We start from the raw sequence: 16,230 nt of genomic DNA, 5'->3' as shown, positions 1-16,230 counted from the left end.
AAATAGGGAATTAGTCATGTGGCTATCTGGCAGAAGAACCTTCTAGGCAGAGGGAACTGCCAGTGGAGGTGAAGAAACATGAGGGGGAGAGATGCCAGAGCAGTAGTAGAAAATGAGGTCAGAGAGGTACGTGGTGGGGGATGTGTCATGCATGGCCTTGCAGATCACTGAAGAAAATGGCTTTTCTCTGAGGGAAATGGAGAGCCATTGTAGGAGTGAAATGATTGGCTTACATTTTAAAAGGATCACTCTGGCTGCTTTGGGAGAATAGACTATAGGCAGATAAGGGTGGAAACAGGGAGATACAGTAAGTCCCCTACATACGAATGAGTTCTGTTCCAAGAGCGAGTTCACAAGTCTAATTTGTTCATAAGTCCAACAAAGTTAGCCTAGGTACCCAACAAACACAATCAGCTATGTAGTACTGTACGGTAATAGGTTTATAATACTTTTCACACAAATAATACATAAAAAAACAAGCACAAAAAATAAAGAAAACATTTTTAATCTTACAGTACAGTGCATTGAAAAGTACAGCAGTACAGTATAACAGCTGGCATACAGGGGCTGGCATCAAGTGAACAGGCAAGAAGAGTTACTGACTGGAGGAGGGAGAGGAGGTGGGAGATGGTAGAGCTGAGGGATCATCAGCAACAGGAGACAGAGGGCAAGCTGCAATATCCCTCACGCCTGACGTTGACGGCACAGGTTCCAGTTCCTTGCTGGATTCAATTCTATCCAACCTCTTGAATAAACGTTCGCATGTTCACATCTTTGAAAGTCCACAACTTGAAGGCTCGTATGTAGGGGACTTACTATAATAAGGAGGCAATTGGATTGCCTAGTAATTGCCTAATAAAGAAGCAATTATCCCAATAATTCAGGCAAGAGATGTTGGTAGCACACACTACAGTGGTACATCGTGGAAGGGATGAAAGAGGAATTAGTGATAGACACATACAAAACTAAGCAAAGTTAAGAAATGAGTAAAGTATTAACTATAGGAAAAACAGAAATGGGGCTTCCCTGGTGGCGCAGTGGTTGAGAATCTGTCTGCTAATGCAGGGGACACGGGTTCGAGCCCTGGTCTGGGAAGATCCCACATGCCGTGGAGCAACTAGGCCCGTGAGCCACAACTACTGAGCCTGCGCGTCTGGAGCCTGTCCTCCGCAACAAGAGAGGCCGTGATAGTGAGAGGTCCGTGCACCGCGATGAAGAGTGGCCCCCGCTTGCCACAACTAGAGAAAGCCCTCGCACAGAAACGAAGACCCAACACAGCAAAAATAAATAAATTAATTAATAAACTCCTACTCCCAACATCTTAAAAAAAAACCCAAACAAACCAGAAATGATATAAGAAAGGAAAGGTCATAATGATGGAAACACAAAATGTTAATTTAATCAAATATTATTGACATATGGTTATATTGGGAGGGTATGTGGCGAGAGTATGGCTAATTTCTTTAACACTAAGAGTTCCTACAAATTACTTAAAAAAAAAAATTATCCCAGTAGGAAAATATGCAAAGGATATAAACAGATAGTTCAAAGGAAAGAAAAAAAAAGGACAAAAAGAAGTTGAACTTCCCTCAGAATAAAAGAAAAGAAAATTAGACCTATACCAAGACATCATGTTTCACCTAATCAGATTGGCAAAGATCCAGAAGTTTGATAAAATTCTGTGTTGGGGAGGATATGGGTAAACAGCCATTCTCATATGTTGCTGGTGGAAGTATAAATTGGTATGGCAATTTGGCAAAATCTACCAAAGTCACATACCCTTTTCGGTTGGACATGGAGATGAGCCTCCCAGATATCCCCTTTCAAGGAAGGTCTTGTCCCAGCTGCCGGAAGATCTGTCAGCTGACAATCTTCAACTGTCAGCCCTTGCAAGTTTTGCCTCGGCTGCAAAGAGTTGCCCCATCTAAAGTCAGTGCCTTCTTGGGGCAGCCCACTGATGGAGGAAGGGGTATAAAAGCCTTTTCCACCCAATGTGGGCCAATTCTGGTAGGTCATTTCAGCTCCACAGCTCCCCTGTGGGGTTTGGCTGAGGCTGCATGGGGCACCTTCAAAGCTCAACTTCTCCTTCTGCTCAATCCCACTTCCTCCTTCTCCCTTCCGCAGATGTTGAACCCAAGGGCACTCCTTAATAAACAAACACCTTGAACTCTAAATTTCTGTCCCAGAATCTGCTTCCCAGAAAACCTAACCTGTGAAAAATTTGACCCACAACTCCACTTTTAGGAATTTATTCCATAGATTACCCACATATCAGCAAAATAATGTATATTTGAGGTTACTCTTAGCAGATTATTTTTAGAGGAAGAATTAGAAACACTCTAAAGGTCTGACTAAACAAATCAGGTGACTGATTAAATAAAGGCATGTCTATACAATGTAATACCACATAGCTATATAAAAAACTGAGGAAGCCCTTTATATATAAAAAGGTCTTCAAAGGGTATGTGGGTGTGTATATATTTGTACACGCATGAAGGATGTATAAAAATTAATGTCATTTGTTGCCATGAGTAGATTTGGGTGTCTCAGGGACTGAGGTGGAAGAGAGATTTTTCATAGCATATACCACTGTACTTTTTAAATTTTAAACCATGTGAATGTGTTATAAATGATTAGAAACGATTTTTTTTTTTTTTTTTTTTTTTTCGGTACGCGGGCCTCTCACCGTTGTGGCCTCTCCCGTTGCGGAGCACAGGCTCCGGACGCGCAGGCTCAGCGGCCATGGCTCACGGGCCCAGATGCTCCGCGGCATGTGGGATCCTCCCGGACCGGGGCACGAACCCGCGTCCCCTGCATCGGCAGGCGGACTCTCAACCACTGCGCCACCAGAGAAGCCCTAGAAACGATTTTTAGTAGTCAAATTATTTGATTTTTATACTACTTATAAAAAACTATATATGCATAGCTTTGATAAACTAAAAATTAAATTTAAAAAGACTTGCTTGTTAAATAAGAAATTAACAAATTGTGCAAAATGATTCTCATTTTTAAAAAAACTGTCTACACACACAGATAGACACATTGATAGAAGCATGGAAAAACTTAACAGCGGTTTTATCTTTGTGGGTAACATCAGAGTATAGAGAAGGACTTATATTTTTTTGTCTCACACACTTCTCAATTGTTTGAATTTAAGGGCATGCATATGTTTGTAATTAGAAAGTAATTAAGAATTATGGGACAGACTAAAACTAAAAAATAGGACACCCCACCCCACCCCACCCCCAGTTTACCAATTATTTTAGAGGAAACTTTTGATGATGCCTATAGGAAGTTGAAAAATTAATTTTCTAAAATAATTTAAGGAAACTGGAATAAGTGTACCAACTTTGTGTTTTCTCCTTTGTTTAACCTTGATTCATCTAAACAATTATCTCAATTAGTTAATTTCTTAAAACATCTAGAATCAAATTTTAGTTGCAAATATAAAATTTTCCTGCAACTGGGCTTAGGAATTTTTTGAGAGGTGCTGGGATGTGGTGGTGCCTGGGGGGGCAGCCCGGTCTGAACTTCTGGGGACCCCCTGATTTGCTCTTAACATTAGAGATTATCTAGTCCTTAAAGGTAGTGGTTGAGAAACTATATTGTAATGAGCTTGGGGAAGGTAAAGATCACGTTATTCAATCTATTTTTCTGTATTCCCTCTGTCTTGTGTCCCGCAAAGTGCCTAGCACTTAGTAAGTATTCAATAAATATCTAGGTAGATAGATATAGATAAAAAGGAGTGATGGGTACAGTAAGCCCTTGATTGTGTATTGTTTAAAGTATATTTCTTTTAAACCTCAGGGCAACTTTTTTGTTTCATTTCAACTTTTTGAGAGATTAGGATGGCTATTTTTACAAAAGAATAGCAGGCTCAGAGGAGGTGAGAGAACTTGAACTTGTTCAAGGACTAGGAAAGGTAAACAACTGAGCATTGTTAAAGAGATAAGGAAAGATCAGACCCTGGAGGAAATTCTGTGCTACATAAAAAAGATCATGGCCTTTGTTAAGTAGGGGATGGAGAGCCATGAAGGGCCTTATGAAGTAGTAAGGGAACCAGCCAACCAGTGCGGGTTTGGGCAGAACATTAAAATGGAGTGATACAGATTAGCATGGCCTCCACACAAGGATGCCATGAAAATTTGTGAAGGGGTTCATATTTTTAAGGAAATTTTTCTTTTTCAGCTTTTTATTGTATCTATATCAAACCTTATGCTGTACACCTTAAACTTATACAGTGATGTATGTCAATTATATCTCAATAAAACTGGGGGAAAAAAAAGTTCTTGAGACCCATGTGAGAGAGGAAAGTGGCCTGAACTAGCTCAGTTAGTTGGGGTGGAGTGGAGGGTGCATTTTTTGATAAGCATTTGGATTTTAAATTATCTTCTAGATAAGGTGCTCTTTTGCTCAAAGATGTAATGAAGATGACTTGAGTGAACAGGTAGATAATGGTGCCATCAACTGAAATAGAAAATGGGAGAGCAGGAGGAGGTATTTGTGGTAAGAGGATGAATTTTGTTTTGGATATATTAAGTTTGGTTGTTTGAGGCCAGCCAGCCATGAGGCCACTGAAGTGGGCAAAGTCTCTTACGTGTGGCAGAATGAACAGGTCTGGGGTTGGACGGTAACTGGAGGCTCCAGTCCAAACTCCACCAGTTGAGTGATCCTGAACATAATCTGTGACTGTATTTACTATTGTGTTTAGAAAGTCCCCTTGACTGCATCTTTTTCCCTAGCCCTGTGCTGTCAAATGCTGTCATTTAGCCATATGTGGCTACTGAGCTCTTGAAATGTGGCCAGTCCAAACTGAGATGTACTTGGGGGGAAGGGATAAATTAGGAGTTTGGGATTAATATATACACACTACTATATATAAAATAGATAAACAAGAAGGACCTACCATATAGCACAGGGAACTATACTCAATATCTTATAATAACCTATAATTGAAAAAAGAATATATATATATATAGATATATATGTATAACTGAATCACTTTGCTGTATACCTGAAACTAACACAACATTGTTAGTCAACTACACTTCAATTAAAATAAAAAATCCATGGGGAATTCCCTGGCATTCCAGGTTATGTTGCAGGAAAGGGGACCCCTTCCAGGGCCCGAGAATGGGCTCTTTTCTAACACTTGGAAATGAATTGTCTGAGGAGACACACATGCTGACAAAGCAAGAGACTTTATTGGGAAGGGGCACCCGGGTGGAGAGCAGGAGGGTAAGGGAACCCAGAACTGCTCTGCCACATGGCTCACAGTCTCAGGTTTTATGGTGATGGAGTTAGTTTCAGGGTTGTCTCTAGCCAATCATTCTTTTTTTTTTTCTTCTAATATTTATTTGGCTGCACCAAGTCTTAGCTGTGGCACGTGAGATATTTAGTTGTGGCATGTGGGATCTTCAGTTGTGGCATGTGGGATCTAGTTCCCTGACCAGGGATTGAACCCAGACCTCCTGCATTGGGAGTGCAGAGTCTTAGCCACTGAACCACCAGAGAAGTCCTTGGCCAATCCTTCTGACTCAGGGTCCTTCCTGGTGGTGTGCACATTGCTCAGCCAACATGGATTCCAGCAAGAAGGATACTGGGAGGTTGGTAGGGTGCATGGACTGGTGTCCCCTCTCTCCTTTTGACCTTTCCCGAATTCTTCCAGTTGGTGATAACTTGTTAGTTCCACATTCCTTACCAGGATCCCCTGTTCTAAGATAATGCATGCAAGTGGCTACTATCTTGCCTGGCCAGGGTGGGCGGTTTCAGTCAGTGTTAACAGTGCTAACAGTTAGGACTCAGCTCTTTCACTGCCATGGCCCGGGGTTCAATCCCTGGCTGGGGAACTAAGATTCTCACAAGCCATGCAGTGCGGCCCAAAAAAAAAAAAAAAAAAAAAAAATCCAAATCAAAATGTGAGTATAAAATAAGTATAAAATACACACTGATTTCAAAGACATGTTATCAAAAAAGAAAAGACTGTAAGATATCTCATTAATAATATTTTATGTTGATTACATGTTGAAGTGATATTTTGGATATGTTGGGTTCAATAAAAATATACTATTTAATTAAAAAAGGAATTGTTTTTGCCTTTTGTAATGTCAGTTGCTTTCCTTCTTACTGGTAGTATATAATCAACTAAAATTATAAAAGATAATTACCACCTGACTAGCAATAATAGTGGAAATAAAAAAACTAAATAAATTAAAAGGTTCATGATGAATGTTCTAGCCCATTTTGGAATGAAGTCTAAGAGAGAGAAATTGGAGAGCCCTTAACTTTTTTCTTTTTAAAAACAATTTAAACTTACAGAAAGATTGCAAGAATAGGAGAGAGAACTCCTGAATATTATTTATTCAAGTTCACCAACTTTTAACATTTTGCTGCATTTGCATTCTCTCTAGATATTTTCATTTACTTTTTCTGAACAATTTGAGAATAGATTGCATGTATTATGCCTCCTTACCTCTTCATACCTCGGTGTGTATTTACTATAAATATATATATTACTTTATATAATCACCACATAGTTATCAAATGTGGGAGCTACTTTTTTCTAATCTATGGTCCATATTCCAATTGTGTCAACTGTTTCAATAAATCTTTTATAGTATTTCCCCTGCTGTGGTACAAGTTCCAGTTTAGATCACGTATCGACTTTGCCAAGTCTCTTTAGTCCCTTTTATATGTAACAGTTCCTCAGCATTTTGGAGGGGGGGGGGTCTTTCATGACAGTTATTTATTTATTTAATTTATTTATTTTCTTGGCTGTGTCGGGTCTTAGTTGCAGCATGTGGGATCTTTTGTTGTGGTGCGCAGGCTTCTCTCTAGTTGTGGCCTGCAGAGGGTTTTCTCTCTCTAGTTGTGGCCTGTGGGCTCCAGGGCGCATGGGCTCTGTAGTTTGCAGCACACTGGCTCTCTCATTGAGACATGCGAGCTCCAAAGTTGTGGCGTGCGGGCTTAGTTTCCCCGTGGCATGTGGGATCTTAGCTCCACGACCAGGGATAGAACCCGCGTCCCCTGCATTGGAAGGCGGATTCTTTACCACTGGACCACCATGGAAGTCCCCCTCACGACAGTTATTTAATAGAATGTTCTTCAATATGGGTTTGGTTGATGTTTCCTCACGATTAGATTCAAGTGATATTATATCTTTCTCAGGGTATCACATCAGGAGGCATATGGTCACTGATCAAAGTGTTGCCTAGTTTCTCCACTGTATAGTTACTTTTTCCCCCTTTTAACAAATATACAATCTGTGGAGAGATACTTTGAAGATCTGAAAGTATACTGCTTATCAAAATTTCCCCCTAGATTTAGAATCCATTGATGATGTTTTCCAAACCAATCTTTTCTATGATAGTTGCAAAATGGTGATTTTCCAACTCCACCACTCTCTCTGTATTTATCAGTGGGCATTTTCTTTAGAGAACAGCTTTCCTTTTCCCCCATCTCCCTCTCTTTCTCTCTCTCATTAGAATATATGAATGAATTCTTATTTTATTCAATAGATCATAATTCATTACTGTTCTTATTTTCATACTCTAGTTACCCCAGATTTCCCCAGTGAGAGGTCCTTCAAGCTGGTTGCTGTTGGCATGCCCCCATTTTATTTTCTGAGCACTTTCTTATTTCTGGCCCAACAAGATATTCCAGATCATCTTGTACCTTCCTGCTCTAGCCCTGAAATCAGCTATTTCTTCAAGAAGCTTTGATTCCTTGTCATGGGGAAAGTTATTTAGAAATCAAGATCTGTGTAGGGAGTCTTTAATTTTGAAGTTATTTTCAATCATAAGATCGAGATGAATATACATCAATTTTTATAAATCATCATATTTACGGCTGATTTAGTTATTTCCTTTTTTTCCTTTGTGTTATGAAGACAGGAAACATTAAGCTTATTTTTAAATTTTTTCATATTTACTTGAATATGATTCTGGCTACAATATTAGCAAAGAACACAGATTGCAATAGCAACTATGGATCATAAGTCTCTCAATAGTTGCTTGAATATAATATATTCTCAAAAGAAATTTATGATGGAAGATTGCATAGGTTTTGAAATACTATAAGCTAATCTGTGGAATCCTGAAGATAAGTGTAATGAAACATGGGACATCTCACTGAATTCATTTTAAAGAAATTAAAGAAATTGAATCAAAGCTCTATAAAATAACACTTTTTGTCATCAGATTCTTGTTGCAAAAGATGTTTTGCTTCTTGTGCTGCAAACTGCTGTGGTAACATCTCACATTATTTTTATGTGATAAAGGCAGATGAACTATAAAATGTTTGAAATAAGTACATCAATTTCTATTTTAACTGAAATTAAATATGTACTCTGTTGATAACACGGGTCTTTGAACAATGATATACTTTTGAAATATTGAAGATGAAATAAAGAGATCACATTTTATGTGTGACAGTACTAGGGACAAAGACCAAGTCCATTTCTCTGTTGCATGTACTTTGTATTCATTCCCAAACCCATCATTATATGGGAATACTCGGGTCACTTTTTAAAAATCCAAATTCCTGAGCATCACCCTGGTGCACTTAAACATCATATCTCTTACTCTAAGAATATGTATCTTTAAAATCTCCCCAGATAATTCTGAGACAGTTGATCATAAAGCTGATTTGGGAACTACTGAACGTGGCAGAAAATACATTTATTCCAGGGTGTAAGTCTCATTATATATACATAAGTTGCCTGAGGGCAGGAACTGTGCTTATAAATTTTTATAAGCTCAGCACCTATTATGAGCCTTGCATATAGTAGACATTCAATATATGCTTAAGAAAATAATTTTAACTTCAAATTTTATTTGAGTCTTAATATTAGTTTGTGCAGGGGATATAAACCCACTTTAGTGATATTATATATTCATGTGACAGGAACCTCCTTGCATAGCAAGCTGAAAGACAGTATTGGATTGGTGGACTGATTTCTAATGCAGAATGTAGTTGTGTTCAGTTATGAACCTTAATTCTGCTAACTTACTCTATGCTCCTGATAAATGAAGAAAGAATACTCCCGTTTACAAGATTGGTTTATTCTGTAAATTATCTCTGTCTTGTTCCTCTTTCCACTAAATGTTCCACTTGATGACAAATGGTTTAAAAAAAAAAAGTAACTAACATTTGTATGGTTTAAAACAGAGGTTCTCAAAATATGGTCCATGGACTCCAGGGGTTCCCTGAAATCCTTTCTGGTGATCTATAAGGTCAAGACTTTTTTCCTAATAATAAGAAGCTGTTATTTGCCTTTATCATTTTCATTCTCTGAGTGTACAGTGGAGTTTCCCAGAGGCTACGTGATGAGTGATATTGAAGCATATTAATGAAGAAAAATATGAGAATCATCTGTCTTCTATAAGCTAGACATTAAGAAATTAACAAGAATGTAAAACCATGCTTCACTTATATTTTTGAAAATATATAGCTATTATTAACAAATATGTTGTTTATGTTAACATATAATGGGCTTATTTTTAATGACTAAAAAAATTAAAAATTGGGCTTCAATGGTGGCGCAGTGGTTGAGATTCCGCCTGCCGATGCAGGGGACACGGGTTCGTGCCCCGGTCCGGGAAGATCCCACATGCCGCGGAGCGGCTGGGCCCGTGAGCCATGGCCGCTGAGCCTGCGCGTCCGGAGCCTGTGCTCCGCAACGGGAGAGGCCATAGCAGTGAGAGGCCAGCGTACCGAAAAAAAATAAAAAATAAAAATTTCCAGTTCTAATTTCTAAAACACGATAAGTATTGATAGTTATACATACATAAACAAAAGTTGTTTGGGGTCCTTAATAATTTTTAATAGTGTAAAGGGGTCCTGAGACCAAAGAGTTTGAGACCAGCGATTTATGTTTTTACAGGTTACTTAATAATTAGCTGAACTGGTTATTTAGTTTTATACAGACAAATTTTGACCGAAATCAGTATTGAATTTCACCAAGTATTAAAAATTGATCTTTGTTCAACATTTATAACTTATATATATATAAATATTATTGATAACTTTCTTTTTCTTATTCTGAGACACACTTGACTGAGCTACGAGTTAAGATTCCAGGAGCCCCCAGAGTTCTGGAGAGTAATCTATGACACAACTTGAAATTCCCATCATTAGCGTGAATGGACATGCTGCCTGAGAAGGATACCGTGCTAAGTGCCTGCTAGTAAACCTGGAAGGATGTCTTTATCAGATTTATCATTTAGCAGAGAACAGGTTCTAAATGGAAAGTAACACAGAAAAGGCACATTTTGATAGCTGAGAAGCAAATCAGCAGATTCCTAACTCCTGTGGCAAGTAGATTCAGAGGACAGCAGATTGAAGAAAACTGCTTAAGATGTCCTTGGTGACCTTTCGATTAGGTCTTTACCAGCTCCAGCATTTTTTGAGTCACTTAAGGGTCTTCACCTGCTTCCCTACCTGCAATGGAAAAAAAGTTTCCACCGACAGGGTGGTTGTAAAGAAACATTGGGTTGCCTGTAAAGTGCTAGCAGCAGTGCCATGAACACAATAATTTGTCGTTCTTAGGGTAGTGGGGAGGGACGGTCCTTTGAGAAGAAATGGAGAATAGTTGTTCTGCTTACTTCACAACTTAACCCAGTGATAGTTCTGTCTGCCTCCTTTTGTTTCCATGGTTGCAGCTTTTCTACAGCTCTAAGTAAATTCTTGAAGAAATTTTTATTTAAAAGTTCTGTCATATCATTATCAAAATATTGTCATTCTATTTCCACAGCAGAAGAGAAGACCCCTCTGGAGCCTCAGTTCGGATAACAACATCAGAGAAAAACATGCTCCTAACAGCTTACTGACTAAACTCTCCAATAACATTAGTTTGCAAAGAGAACATTTGAGAAACCTCACAGTAGAGGAAGCGGTGAGGCGGTTTCTAAATTGGAAAAAACTTCAAGGTCAAGAAATAGGCAAATTTTGTCAGACGCCTAAATCTCATAGATGCAGTTCGAAAAGAACAATTCCCAACTTACTGTGGTCCAATTTCCTTTTCACTGACTCCTTTCTGCTTAGCCAACACGTAAAAGGGTACCAACAAGGTGGCAGCAGGCACAATAAATCTCTTTAAAAGACTCCTGTACCCCTTGTGTGTCGGGGGCGGGGAGAGACGAACGCCAGAGAAACGGCCAGAGAGCTTCTGAGTACTCTCTCACCTTCCCGCCTAAACACTGAGGGGGCGGGGCCCGAGGCCGGGGCGGGGCCCGAGGCCGGGGCGGGGCCCGAGGCCGGGGCGGGGCCGGTTGCCTCCCTGGGCTCTCCCCACTCCTTTTCCTCCGTGCCCCTCCCACACGCATTTCACCACGATCCCGACAGGCTCAGCGGCTAGGAGCGTCACGTGAGGATGGGCGGTGGAGCTGGAGGCTGGTCTCGCCTGTTTCTTCGTCTCTATGGTTTTCAGAGGTGGGCGGCTTTGACGGAGAAGCAGCTGGAGCTCCAGCGTGGACGGGTAAGTCCTGGACTCTGAAGGGTATGAGGAGACAGCCTTTTAGGAAAGACGAAAGGGAAGGGGATGCGAAACAGCTTTAGGGACTTGACCTCCGGAGCCGGCTGTTTCCGGCTGTTTGTCTGCTCTGGGGTCAGGCGACTTCTCTGGTCGAGCGGGATAGCTGTCTCTCCCTGATGTGCTCAGTTTAGGGGTTTGAGAGCAGTCCTTAATCCTGCCTGCTTCCCTTCCTCAGCTTTCCTTCACCTCACCCAGTCCCTTCTCCCTGTGCCAGGAGAACTTCTACCGAGTTCCCAACCTCAGGGTTCACTTGAGCGTCGACGTCCCTCTTCTCACGGGTGACCAGGGACACATCCTTGGGATTTGTGGATGTGGTTGGAAGTGGGTGCGGAGTTTACAGTTAGATCTCTTATGGGGGAAGTGTTAATCTTTGAAACGAAGAAAGAAGTGGAAAAATCACTGGGACCTGAAGGAACATAACAAAGTGCAGGCTTCTTGGACTGTTCAGTTTTTCTCTTTCCCAGTGCCGTAACCAGTTTTCATTCTCTGTCGAGTTTCCTTCTCACCATACTGTCCTGGCCCACAATACGATGCTTTGAGAATGAGCCGGGCGTTATTGACTCAGTGTGACTGTTGGGAAAAGAGTTTAAAACGAACTGTTCTTTAGGTTGCGATCTCTGTTGTGTTATGGTTTATGGTTTCTTTATCTTCTCTTTCAGATGCCTAAAAAGTATTGTAGATATTTGTAAATATAAGTAGATAACCATATTATAGTTAAGGGACTAGAGTAAAATACTTTATTTTCCTTGTGGTACCTGGAAAGTCCTATTTTATTTCTGTTTTATAAGTATCAATAGATGTGTCTATCGGTTTGGGGGCAGTTTCTTGGGTATACCTTTGTTTATGTTAAAGTATTCCTTTGAGTTACATGTGCAAGTGATCTAGCAGTAGAAAGGAGTGAAACAGTTTGGGGTTGATAGCTGTAGGAGAGCTTAGGTTTCATTAAACTGTATGACAAATTAATAAAATGTCAGCATCTTGAGACAGGTGTTGGCCAGTTCGACCACCCGTTATCTTCCTAGCGTTGGGTAAGGTATTGAGCTTGTTAAATATTGCCTTATTCTAAAAAATTTTTAGAACCCACTGCCACTTGTTTGTGAGAAGGTGGCTCTGGCCTCCAGCTGCTCTAAGTGTCCTTACTGCGGATTATAAGACACAAAGTAATGCTAACAAAAAGGAAAGATTCAGGAGTTGGTTTTGTGCCTGGGGAGAAAAGGAAAGAGTGATAGAAACTAATAAGAGCAAGAGAACAAAAGAGTGTATTGCTATCTTCATTTATAATCTATAGAACATTTACTATATTCAGTAGACTTTTTAACATTTCCAAGGGGTGCATTTTGAGAGTGACTTTCCTGTATTTAACAATGGTATGTAATTTCTCCCATAATGCAATATTATGTAAAATAATTATAACTGAAAGATTTAACAGACACTTAAGATTTTATATTATTCAGAATTATAGGACAAAAGTGATAAAGTTATTATACCTAATTTGGCCACTTTCAATCTTTAGTTTTCCCTCTTGAGCAATTTTTACAATGGCTGCAGCAATTGCTGAATGTTTACCATTTTTTTTTCCGTAAGGAGTAGAGTTTTTTACTATTTCCTTTAAAAGAGAGCCAATTTTTAAAAAAAGTTTACTCACAGCTTTTTTCCGCCCACTCAAAATGAAAATAGCTTGATTTCGTGCCAAGGGAAAAAGCTGATTCTTTTTAAGTAGATGTTTACTCACTTTGGTAAATTATGAGAAAATTATTAATGCTTTTAAGACATGAAATATTGATATCTCAGCATATTTGAGAAGAAAACACAGGGGTAGTATTTTTAAATGTTTTATATTTCCTATTATAAAAGTAATATGTGCTTATTTTTGAAAAATAAAAACATTGTAGAAAGTATGACACAAAGTTGAAATCCTAATTTATCCTTTCCCTGCCACCAGGTAACCACTAGTTCCCCTTGCATTTTTGGGAATCAGTGTGGAAAAGTAGAGTCTGGAGTCAGAGTCCCTGGGAAAAATGGTACTAATAGTATTAGGCTTACATCCTACAACCTCAGAAACTCCAGAAGAGAGATTTCCCTTTCTCTATGATAACACCAAACTACTGTGTGGGAGTCTCCTTGGCCTGACTTGGGTCATTACCCATCTTAGAGGCAATCTCTGTGCCCAGACAGATGGAATGCTTTGTGTGGCCAGGATTGGATCTTATTCCCACCCTGGAGTGGGGTGGAGGGGGATACATTTTCAAACCACATGAATTAAGGGTAGGTGACATACAGTTCCTAAAGGAAAATTGAGGTATCATTTCCTGGAGAAGGCAGAAAGATTGCTGGGCAGACAAAAACAGCAGATGTTCACTAAAATAATTTTACATATATTTAAAAAAATTAATTTCTTTCCTTTCCCAGTATAAATTAATTGTATTTTAAAATTTACATGTTGATTTTTCCTTTTTTAATGTGTATTATTTTATTAATTTATAAAACTTGAAATTTAAACTCTTTGCGCCTATTTGTGTTGTTATTACATGTATAAGTACACATGCTCTGGAGTATTCAGGTTTTCTAACTTTAAATATATTGTATATTTGGCCAGCTTGTTAAAATTGATTATTGGTAAGTATTTTTTGTACTGTGGGTGAACTTGATTATATAAACTGTAGTTTATAAACAGTAAATAAAAGTTTTAAATATTTAAGTGTATATAGTAAATATGATTACATGCTGATTCTTTTAATTATTCCGTGTTCAAAAATCTGCATAGAAACGACTTCATTTTGAGCATTGTATAAAATATAAAAGATAATTGTCGCTAATTGTTGTCACTGGGTGTTAACTTTAAATCTACAGTTAACATTAATGTCTGGTTTTATATCTTTATGGATTATTCTGACAATTCATTATATTTTAAGAAAAAATATAATAGAAGCAACATATTGTTTACTCTTGTTTTCATTTAAAAGATGTTAGTAGCTTGATTCAGTGGACATTTGAATGAACTTTAATTGCTAACATTGGTGGCTAACAATTGGCTAACGGGCTTTAGTTTAGACAGGCAGGTCTATATTCTAAAACCCAACTCCATCACTTCTTGATGTTGAGCAAGTTACTTAATCTTTCTGAACTTGAGATTATTTCATTTACAAATGGAGATGATAATACCTATCTCATAAGGGTCTTGTAAGGATTAATTAACATATGCCAAGTGCCTAGGATGTAGTAGATTCTCATTAAATGTAATTGTTAATAATAACAATGACAAAAAATGTCTAGAAGAGTTTATTTTCCCAATTTCAGAATGCTTAGCCCCAGAGAGTTTAAAATATATAGGTGTCTGCAGAATTAGCAAGATGGTTCTTTATTCAGTTTGTCTTGATTTTAGCAGGTTTTAAAATTCTATACTGCAGATATAGCAATAAATGAGAAAACTTTGTTTAAACTACATAATTATTAGCAGACTGCCTAAGTTTTTAAAGATTGCTTAAGCGCACACAGCTTGATATATATAAAGAATACAACCCAGTCAAAAAAATGGACAGAAGACCTAAATAGACATTTTTCCAAAGAAAACATCCAGATGGCCAACAGGCACATGAAAAGCTGCTCAATATCGCTAAGTATTAAAGAAATGCAAATGAAAGCTACAATGAGGTATCACCTCACACCAGTCAGAATGTCCATCATCAAAAAATCTACAAATAATAAATGCTGGAGAGGGTGTGTAGAAAAAAATGAACCCTCCTACACTGTTGGTGGGAGTGTAAACTGGTGCAGCCACTATGGAGAACAGTGTGGAGGTTCCTTAAAAAACTAAAAATAGAGTTACCATATGATCTTGCAACCCACTCCTGGCCATGTATCTGGAAAAGATGAAAACTCTAATTGGAAAAGATACATGCACCCCAGTGTTGACAGCAGCACCATTTACAATAGCCAAGATATGGAAACAACCTAAATGTTCATTGACAGATGAATGGGTAAAGAAGATGTCGTACACATATACAACAGAATATTACTCAGCCATAAAAAAGAATGAAATAATGCCATTTGTAGCAACATGGATGGACCTAGAGACTATCATATTAAGTGAAGTAAGTCAGACAGAGAAAGACAAACATATGATATCACTTATATGTAGAATCTGAAAAATGATACAAATGAACTTATTTACAAAACAGAAACAGACTCACAGACATAGAAAACAAACTTATGGTTATCAAAGGGGTTAGTGGGGCTGGGGCAGGGGAGAGATAAATTAGGCGTTTGGAATTAACATATATATACTACAATATATAAAATAGGTAAACAACAAGGACATGCTATATAGCACAGGAAACTATACTCAATATCTTGTAATAACCTAAAGTGGAAAAGAATCTGAAAAAGAATATATATATATATATATATATATATACACACACACATATAGACACACACACACATTTATGTGTGTATCACTGAATCACTTTGCTGTATACTTGAGACTAACACAACACTGTAAATTAACTATACTTCAATTAAAAAAACATAAAAAGTAAAAATTGCCTCCTCCAAGTATAACTGTCAGGCTGGGGGAATGTATTGAGTGAATTTTACACAAACTCTGAGCTCAGTAAAGCTCAGTAAGTGGAAGATAGCCTGTTCCTTCACTATGCAAGGGAAGCTAAGCATTGAGCACCTTGGAAGTTCAGATCAGA

At 38.4% G+C, this 16,230-nt stretch overlaps 1 protein-coding gene, 1 long non-coding RNA gene and 1 other non-coding gene across 4 annotated transcripts in view; 2 read left to right on the top strand and 1 right to left on the bottom strand.

Annotated features, from left to right (window-relative positions):
- Nucleotides 1-1,005: 1,005 nt before the first annotated feature.
- On the bottom strand, nt 1,006-11,140 carry LOC125961115 (uncharacterized). The gene is made up of 2 exons (XR_007471440.1): nt 11,004-11,140; nt 1,006-2,857 (listed from the first exon to the last, which is right to left on the bottom strand). It is a non-coding gene; the product is annotated as an uncharacterized LOC125961115 (long non-coding RNA).
- LOC117202573 (U6 spliceosomal RNA) lies at nt 4,063-4,167 on the top strand. Its single transcript, XR_004485026.1, has one exon. It is a non-coding gene; the product is annotated as a U6 spliceosomal RNA (small nuclear RNA).
- Nucleotides 11,141-11,344: 204 nt separating the features above from the next.
- Nucleotides 11,345-16,230, top strand: part of MICU1 (mitochondrial calcium uptake 1) — a 200,544-nt gene continuing 195,658 nt past the window's right edge. For both annotated transcript variants that reach the window (XM_049697304.1, XM_004273143.4), the window contains exon 1: nt 11,345-11,476. The gene's annotated coding sequence lies outside the window, so the exon portion shown is untranslated. The remainder of the gene's footprint in view (nt 11,477-16,230) is intronic.

This window comes from Orcinus orca, chromosome 14 (assembly GCF_937001465.1).
Source record: "Orcinus orca chromosome 14, mOrcOrc1.1, whole genome shotgun sequence".
Classification (NCBI taxonomy): Eukaryota; Metazoa; Chordata; class Mammalia; order Artiodactyla; family Delphinidae; genus Orcinus; species Orcinus orca.
This window is presented reverse-complemented; position numbering and strand designations above follow the sequence as displayed.